Below are 10,188 nucleotides of genomic sequence, written 5' to 3'. Positions count from 1 at the left end.
ATGAGCGAGACGAGTAGGATTTGTCCTTCTTTGCATGCTTTCATTGTGCAGCATATGAGTGAAACGAGGACGTGAGGGGTTTCCCCGAGGGGGATCTATATCATCGTGTGAGTGTTGGAATGCTAATTCTTGAGGGGGGATCTCCTCGGACAAGTGGCTGCAGAAGTCGTCTTTGTCGCTGCGTTTGGGCGAGAGGGAGTATCCTCTCCGGGGACTATGGCGGTGCCTAGCTGGGCTTTGCGGCTGCTTTCTGCTTGGGATTTTCTTCTTCGGAATCGGAGAGGGGCATCTCCTCCCAGGGGGAATTTGTTCTCGATCCTTTTCAAGCATTTTTAGCTCCAGTAATGGGCCGCGAGTTCTCGGCCGTGGGGAGGGACTTTCAGAGTCCTGTCGTCCTCGTCTTAGGGATAGAGTGTCCTTTTTCGGGGAGAAGGCGTGTAGGACCTAGACCGACGGGTCCTCCTCGGTGGTGATTGGGAGAGGGAGAGAGAGCGTGATCGGTGATGCCTCTATGGGGGAGAGCGTGATCGCTGCCTTTTCTCCAGTGCGGTGATTCTTCAATTTTGCAGATACAAGAGGCGGTTGGTCTGATTGATAGTTGTGAGTAGGAGATCTGTGGTTGGGTCGATGTTCCCAGGGACAGGGACATTTATGTGGTCGTAATTATCCTCTTGTTAGTTTTTGTGTCGACGAGAGGCTTGTGTGGAGGATGAAGCTGGTTGTCCATCCCTTGGGTCGACCTCGTCGTGCCTAGGTTGAACCAGCCCATCAACCGTGGGGATTATGGAGCAGCGGGTCAAGGTTGAAAGGGTCACCATTTTGGTGATTGTTGTTGTTGCTGACCATGATGACCGGAAATTGGTTTCGTAGTTGCTTTGCTCTTTGTTCGGGAATACGGGGAAGCAAAAGGTTCCCACAGACAGCGCCACTGATCTTACCTTATCAGAAGGATCGTCAAGGTCGGCAACATGGTGGACTTCTGCGACTAGGGGTGTACATGCAAGGTACCCGAATGCCAAAGTAAGTTTGAGAGCAAGGAGAGCAAGTATAAAAGAGATATGTTAGAGTGAATAATCAATACACGACCCTCTAGTGAAAGAGGGTATTTATAGCCCCCGGCGCTGGGCCAAGATTTCCTAATTGGGCCAAGTTCTTTGGAGGCCCACGTGCTTGAAAACTGCCAGAATCCTACGTGGTAGGGCTGAATCAGTAACCGACTCATATTCTGGATAAATGGAGCGTATGGTTTGGAGCAAGCTGCCTGAATTCCCCGCTAGTGGATTTTACCACGTGCTCTACCGTGAACACATGGGATTGATGCTTACAACGGCTAGTGTGTGCGTCTATTATACCTGGAATGGAGTTGGGCCTGTTCGGACAAGGCTAATATATTGGGCCTATTCGGCCACATCCTAAGTGTTGGGCCTGCTCGGCCCATACCAGAATAGTTATAAATAGAAGCATTGTAACCTAGAAAAGACATGGGTCCAAGATGTAGAAATACTAGGGCTTTTTTCATTGTGCCACTCTCTATGAGGGTTGGTTGTTTGTGATTCACTCGACAGGTGAGTTGGACTATTGTTCCTTGAGTTATAAGGTTTTGTTATCTCTCTTAAGCTAAAAAGCATAAAGTTGATTATTGTTCATTCTAAAGATTTTAAGCATAAAATGGTTATTGTTCTTGGAGGAGGCATTAAAGCAACTCTAAGTATTATTCTTAGTCAAGAGTCTTGGCTAGGTATTGTTTTGGAAGTGTGTCTTTCTGTTTTATTCTAAGTGTTTAAAAGTATCCCATCACTGACTGTGATTGAAGGGGGGGGGGGGGGGGGGTTAAGGAAGGCCTCATATCTAGGTGAATATTAGATAGAAAGTTAACTGGGTAGCCCTGGGAGTAGATGTTGTTGTACATCAAACTCGTTAAACAATTCTGTGTGCTATTTACTTTGCAATACTGCTGTTAATTGGTTATACCTTGCTTGTGTGATGTAACAGATCAAACATCCTAATAAGTTATAAGACATCTGGAATATGACATACCAGAATTTCAATGTGTTCGTTTTGAAATACAAGTTTGGAAGTCTGTCAATAAGATCTTTGCAAACCAACTTATTTAAGTGGTCCATGTGGATGTGTGATATTCTCCTATTCCATAGCCAAGATTCATCCTTGTTACTTAGGAGACATACATTATTTGAAGGAATCTTGTTTAAATTCACTATGTAGGTATTTCCACTTCTTGAGCTAGTAAATAAAGTTTCATTTGATTTTGATTTTATGTCCCTGTAACTAGAAGAATACAATATCACGTTGTTACCTTTATCACACAGTTGACTAATATTGCACAAATTATGCTTAAGTCATTTTACCTAGAGGACCTCCAAAATACCTGGATTTGGAAACTTATTGATGGTGCCAAAACCTAGTTGTTTCCTTTATTGTTATCTCCATATGAGACAAATCCTCCTTCTTTGGGAAAAAGGTGAAGAATAAGATTTCTTTACCTGTCATATGCTTTGAAAAGACGCTATCAAGATAGCATTTGGTTTTTGAGGCCGTAAAGCATTCATGTAGAGAAAATATTAGTTCTTAACTCTAAGTACCCATATCATCTTGGGTCCTTGTTTGTTTGTTTCATAAATATATTTCTTTCTTATCTTGGAGACATATGAATTTTCAGTGTTCACAGTGTTTCTTATAGAAGTATGAAGAGGGATGTCAATATTTTCTTTCATGGATTTTCTTTATAAAACAAAACATGGATATGTGACCTTCTTTATTATAGTATTTTCATTTTTAATGTTTTAATGTGAGATGTATTCTTGGTTTTACATATGTTAGCAAAGTTCTTGTTGTTGTTCTTCGGTTCATAACCTAACCCAACTTTGTTGTAGGAGGCTCTTTGATTTCTAATAAGTGTTTTACAAGTCCATGATCAATTACATACTTGATTCCACGAATCGTAATTGACATCTCAACAATATTAATTGCCAATATCACCTAACAAAATAACAAAGTGTCAAGTTGAATACAATATAAGACAAATGATTACATGCTATGATAAATATCAGAGGTCACTTTGAATATGCACAAGCTCACACTTAAAACTTGAATTTTATTATTGTTACACACAAGCTCAAATTAAATGGTGATACCCAAGTGTTAAAAAAACAGTATGGTTCTAGCAGTCAATGTTTTGTACATAATGTACTTTTTATACGGATTGTTTCCATGTCAAATGGCATAGTTCCTAGAAGAAAAATATGGACAGAATGCAATAAAACATCAAAGGTAATACAAGCGATGGCAAACATGTCAGATTACATATTTTTCGTGACAACAAATTATACAAAGTTTGTTTAAAATAAAGGCAAATCTAGAATTTTGGATTAGAGTGACAATACAAAAAATTGGTACATTAGTACATGCCAATGAAATTGAATCGATGATAGAAGAAGCAGAAAAAACGATAATGTTATTTCTAAAATTGATATCAAAGTAGTATAGTCCATGGTGGATGACAATCCACGGCGGAGAACCAAAATCCCACCATACCAACGAGAAATGACTATGAGTGTCAATGATATAAATTTTATTTCTCATCCACCGCCACAATATTATAATCTTGTGTGTGAGTGTGTGTAAGCAGAAATATGCATGAATGATTTATGCAACATGCAAACATGGATGAAAAAATGACATGGATGAGACATGAAACTACATGTTATAAATGCATACATGAAACAATTGTGCCAAATAGGAGTTAAGTATCTCATAATATGCTAAATGTTAAGCCGAAATATTAAATTATTAGACAAGTATAATATATTAAATCAATAAACTACCACTGCTACAACTATTATTTTTAATAACGTCTTGCAAATCAATAACATCAAGTCGAACGTTGCCACTACTATGCTATTCAGCTATAACAATGTTATGCTATTCTGCTATAGGGTGCTATTGACAACATAAATTATTTCAAAACAAAAAATAAACTGGAAACTTTATGTGAAATAAATCAAACAGGTTTTTAGTTTCTATTCTCTATCTATGGTTCATGCTTGAAGGGGAGCTTTGGCACAACAATAATAATTGCAACTATGTTGGAAGAGGCCATGGAAACCTTTTGCAAATTCAAGTAAACTTTTCTACATACAATATATCCATAAGCACTTATGGCAACACAGAAAATTTTGAATTGATTAATTTGAACTTATTTACTCACTTAAGCACTTCTGAGATTCCTTCAAGCTTCAAGGCAAGCATAATCAATTCCATCACCGCTGATATTTTGTTCACTCTGATTACTCATTCTGATACCTTTTCTATTCTCAACTTTGAATCCACCTATTCATTTTCAAGACCTAAGATCTACAGCAACCAACACGATAGATCCAAAAACCCTACAAATTAGCATGCACGGTTACAAAGCCTTAGTGGAATGTAATCGACGAGAAAGAGATGAAAAATAGGCATCCGTGAAAGGTGCAGAGAAGCAATGCGTTTACAAATGATTGATTATGAAGTCAACGATGAGTAGATGCAGACGGAGGAAGTTGTTGACGTAGGGAAGCAATATGTTTACAGATGATCAATTTAGGGTTTAAAGATGACAAAAAATTTACTAGAAAAACTAGACTGTGTGGGAAGATGTAAGAACTTGCAAGGGGAGAAAACCCTAATGGTAGAGGACGAGAACATTTTGCTGGGTAGTGTATTAGGAATACATAACCCACTTAATCTTGCCTAAAGATAAAAATATACAGTTACAAAATTATATATAATATTATAGTATTATAATTGTTAGCTAGCCTAGTGTCTAAATTTTCTAAGAAACCTAAATTTTTTATTATTGTTGAAATAAATAAAACTTCTTAGGTCATGTGGGCGACACCTTACTTAATAAATAGACTTTTTAAGTCAGTTAGTGAACATAGACGACTTAAGAAATTTAATGCGAATCATATTTTTATTTAAACTTTGTTAGGTCAGTTTTAAATGCACTTGACCTAACTAAGTTATAAATATTTACGAAATTGCCACTGCATCGTTTCTTAAGTCAGGTGGTAGGTAAACTGACTTAACAATCTCTGCTAAAGAATTATTTTTGTACTAGTGAATGGTTGTTAGCCTTAAGCTTCTATGCCTAAGCTTCGATACCCAGCTTCTTGAAAATGGACTAGGGCAGGAGTTTGATACTTGCTCTAAGATCACACAATGCCCTTCCACAAAAAGAATCTCCTATGTTGCATGGTATGGTAAAACTTCTGGATCTTTCAACTTTGGTGGTAACTTTCCCTAAACAAATTGGCTACATTAATTCTTCCTCCATGGTTGTCTTCATCCCTCTCGTGTTGCGATTGTTGAATCTTTGTTGATAATTGTGTTGATATCTCATTTATTCGTGTTTAATATGAAGTATTATTTTAGGTTCTTTTTAACCTTTTTCTTTTAAACTAAAAACTTAATTACTATACATTTTTAAACACATGATCAAATGATAAAATCTTTTGAAAAATAGAAGCAAGTGTCTCTTTTGAGTGATACTCTAACGATTCTAAGTTCCATGTTGCTTGACTTTGTATTTTTTATAGAATCCTTATTTGCAAAGTAAGAGAGAACTCCATATTCGCACAAGATTAGACAAAATAGTAGTACAATCTATGCAAAAATTTCAACTTACACCTTTGCTTGCATGATTGCCTTTGTGAGCTTTTTCTACTTGAAATTTTGAATTAAGAGAAGACCTACCCAAAAATCATGATTATGAGCTACTTTGACCAAGTTTGTTCAAATCTTAACTTAAAATTTACTCCATCATTCTCATTATCACATTTGATCATATTTTGAAATTATCAGTTTATGAGCTTATTTAGACACAATGTTGTGAAATTGTCTTTACAATTAAAATTGCTAGAAATTAAGAATCTCAAATTAATAGTATTGTATTTAGTATATTTTTTATTTTTGCTGAGAAAAAAATTAAAATGATAGACACTCTTACACTAGACAAGAGGACACTGCAATTTTTCAGATAGCAGTGAAGAATCTTACAAAATTAGCAATATCTGGAGAGTTATTTTTAGCATAATTAAAAATAGTTTTTCTAGCTAGTCCAAAAATTTGCAGAATCATTTTTCTTCATGTACACATGAAAAGACCAATCTATCTGCAGAATGCTTCTACAATATTTTTAACTAATGACTCAAAAGTAGTATAGAAAATATGAAACTAAAATTAATTAAAGGCAAAAACTATACTATAGTGCATATCAATAAAGGAAAAAAAAAAAAAAAAGAAACTGAGAAGAATAATGGAAAGTGAAATACATATTCATCTTAATTTTTATATAAAAATAAAATAAAAAAGCATTCATAAAGTTGGACAGGAATAGTATAGAATCTACTTTGACAGAATTGAAGAGTACAATTAATCTGGCAAGCAGAAGCATCAAACACATTACATAATTTACATATATCATATGATTGAATATTACATTAACTTATTTTATTCTTTTTTTTTTCTCTCTCTCTCTCTCACACATCTTTTCTTTCACTTAGGTAATGTAACTGCAGGTTATAACTCTGCATCAGCCGAAAGCATCCTCAGTTGCCTTAACAACACATTGCTTGCTTTCACAGAATTGTTTTGCTACATTCTTAAGTTTTCCCTCATTTTTATTTTATTATATAACTATAGATAACATTATATAGTTATTTTTTTTTTATAAGAGATGAAATTTGTATTAAAATCAAGCATTAGGGGTGCTTAATCCAAATACAACCAAAAGAAATCAGATTGAGATTTACACGAACCAACTAAACAAAATCCTACATGAAAGCGGATAACAGGCTATACAATACAACCACAAATTCTTATTAATGTTCAAATGACCTATAGACCTAGCTACAAACCAATTCTCTATCATTTACTAGAAGGAGTGATTTAAGGCCAATTTTGTTTGTGATTTTATGACTTTGTTCCTATCTTAGTAGGAAATTAATGTTATCATTTGGCAGGTACTAGATGAAGATATACTTGGTTTTATTTAGGGCAAAGTTTAAAAAAATTGCCGAAACTACCACGACAAAACAATATTGAAAAATGTTGATATCGATATGTTATTCATCATTTTTATAATTAAAAAAAAGTTAATTTACACCACGACAACCGTAGTCAGTTCACAACATTTTTACCACCAAAAATCACGAAAACCCTACATAACCGCAGCTGTTATTTAAAACGTTGATTTAGGGTTACATTATGTTTTGATTGATAAGATGATTAAAGAATAGAAATTTGAATAGGGAGGGGGGTGGTCCCTGAAAAGGAAAAGGGTGAAGGGCATAATGTCCTTGTGTAAGCTTTTTGAGCTGGTTTGACCGTATACGATATTCCCTGAAAGCCAATTGAAAATAGAGAGAGAAAAATAAAGTGGTCCAATTCCTTTTTGCATATCAATGAGATTCCCCTTCTTCACTGGGCCATCTTCATCATCATCATCATCACCATCATAATCCTCCTTCTGCTACATACAATCATGCTTTTGCTTTTCCCATGATCTTTTCTTTTCTTTTCTTCATTTCAAACCCTGTCCCTTCCCACACATGCGTGTGTGTTTCTCTTTCTCTTTCTGTTTCTATCACACAACACTTACCCACCCTGCTTTCACTAGTAACTCTCAATAAAACAGACCTATACTACTACTATCACACTTGCATATATCAAACTATTAAATTACTTATTCAAAACAACAAATAAAACTAGTGTTTATTAATGGTATTATGATAATATCATATCTCATTAATTCTTAGAAATGACTAAAGTACTTTTTTGTACATCAAAAGTAATGAATATATTTGCTATGAAAGAAAGTTTGTCAATATTTTATGGTACCATATAGAGAATGTTACTTCATTTTAGTCCAAAGTTAGTTTTTCCTTTTCCCTTAATGCTGTGTTATACAACAAACAAAAACTAAGCCTTATCATACTATTGTGTTTGGAACTGCATCTACCGTAAACCCTAGTTGTTATAACTTCTGTATTTTTTTTTCTTCATATTTTTATGGCCTTGAAGCCCAAGAATTTACATGTTACAGCCTAACCAAACAAATTTGAAGCCCAAGAATTTATATTATAGAACATGTTTGTTTCTATCAAATTCTTTAAATTCGAGATCTTTCTTAACAGTTTCAGAATGTTAGTAATTTGTCACAATTAAATTTTAATGAGATATAAGTAACCAGTTGCTGAACCCTAAAAATACAACTCAATTGATATCAACGATGACAAATGCAAGAGTCAGAGTTCAAACTCAAATTCACTATTATGTGAGTTTAACTTCTAAACTATTACTAGTACTTAAATAAGAGTAACCCATAAAATTACAGTTCATTGTGTCAATCAAAACCTTGATTACCCTATTGCAGGACTAGTTGTGAACATACTTAAAAACGACCTTTGATGAAGTGAAGAAGTTGTGTTTTTACATAGTTAGCTTGGTTACTATTGAGTTAAGAAACACCAAATAAATTTAAGAACTCAGTCCAAAATTCAGAACCTAAAAACAAACATAATTAATAAATTAATAAGATTTATTTATAAAAAAAAAAAAGACCTAGATTAATACTATTGCCATGAAAAAACCCCTAAATCAAAAACCATTTTTTAGACAACATATCAATGAAATCAATTACCATAAACATTTATCAGAAGAAAAAAAATTCTTCCAAATCAACCATAATAAATGAAAATTAATAACAGTAACATCCCAGAAGAAACAGTAAATCTTGGTTTTTTTAGGGCATGTAAAATAACAAGGTCATATGAAATGTCCATGAGATAGACAGTGAAACAAGAAATAATAAAAACATTCATAACTCCCATGTTAGCAGTAATTGATTAACTGTCACCAACAGTTCTTTTTTCCGTAACTTCCTCTTGTTGTTCCTTTCTCGTGCCTCCTTACAACTGTAGAGAAATCATTACTATTAGACCAAATCAAATAAATAAATAAATAATTAAATTAAATTAAATAAAAAAAGAAAAATTATATGCATGTTCCCTATGTTAACGCTCTCTGCAAATCGAATATCATGCATCACAACAAATCAAAGAAAATGAAAAAATACCTTTCTTCTGTAACATTGAAAATGACAATGCCGTGAGTACTCTCTTGCTTGCTACAATCAAGATTGGTTAGTAATAATACAATTAAAATAAAAAAGTATTAGTATAGATCAAGATTTTGATTTTATTGATGATGATGATCTCCATGTTTGTAGATATGGAATATGCTTGGCTTCCCGTACGCCATCCACAACGGTTATTGATGTTTCAATAAGCTTCGTATATGGCATACAGGGAGCCAGGCATATAGTCATGCATGTATGCATGATGATCAGATGCATCAAAATGAAAAACAAAATTAAACCCTAATAAATCTCTACTTAGTAAATAAGGTGGTAGAATTTTTTTTTGTAGAGTTGTAAGAAATGGATGGTGAAGAAGAAGAAGGTGGAGAGTGTAGGGAGAAAGAGAGGAAGAGAGAATGATGGTGAGAAGAGAAATGTGAAGTGAATGAAGAGAAGAGAATGAGGTATATATTGTGGTTTGAGAGGGTAGGTCATAATGAAAAGGGTTAGAAAGCCCCACAAGAGAAAAACCCTACAGAATTGGCATAAAACTAGTGTGTTGAAGATTAAGGTGTGGCTAATAATAGTGAGAAGAGGAAAAGAAGGAAGAATATTGTGGGGTTGAGAATGCACCCTGAACATAAATTCAAACGCTAAATATAGACATAAACTAAGAGAGAGAGAAAGTAGAATTAGGTTAGGTTGGGTTAGTAGTTAGTAGTAGTAACCACGCAATTTCCTAAGCATGTTTTGAAATCTCCTTTTCTGGCTCCTAAAGCTAACTCACTCTGCTTTTCTCTTCTCACATTTTTTGTCTCAAGTGTTTGGACGACATGGATTCCTCATATCAAAGGAACCCAACTAGTATTATCAACAATTTATGTGCCTTCTTTTTCCTCCATTATCTCTCTACTTTTTTTATATTTTTTTCCTTCCTTAATTGTATACTTTTTATTAGGTAAATAAACAAACAAATGATACTTCCTCGTTCCATTATAATTATTATATTTTATTATTTATTACAAAATAATAAATTATAATAATGAAATAAA

The 10,188-nt window shown here is 34.1% G+C and overlaps 1 long non-coding RNA gene across 1 annotated transcript; it reads right to left on the bottom strand.

Annotated features, from left to right (window-relative positions):
• Positions 1-7,113: 7,113 nt before the first annotated feature.
• LOC131643728 (uncharacterized) lies at positions 7,114-9,970 on the bottom strand. Its single transcript, XR_009296278.1, has 2 exons — positions 9,134-9,970; positions 7,114-8,972 (listed from the first exon to the last, which is right to left on the bottom strand). It is a non-coding gene; the product is annotated as an uncharacterized LOC131643728 (long non-coding RNA).
• Positions 9,971-10,188: the final 218 nt, after the last annotated feature.

The sequence above is a fragment of the Vicia villosa genome, linkage group LG1 (genome assembly GCF_029867415.1).
Source record: "Vicia villosa cultivar HV-30 ecotype Madison, WI linkage group LG1, Vvil1.0, whole genome shotgun sequence".
NCBI classification, from domain to species: Eukaryota; Viridiplantae; Streptophyta; class Magnoliopsida; order Fabales; family Fabaceae; genus Vicia; species Vicia villosa.
The sequence above is the reverse complement of the archived record's forward strand: the minus strand, read 5'-3'. Positions and strand labels throughout refer to the sequence as shown.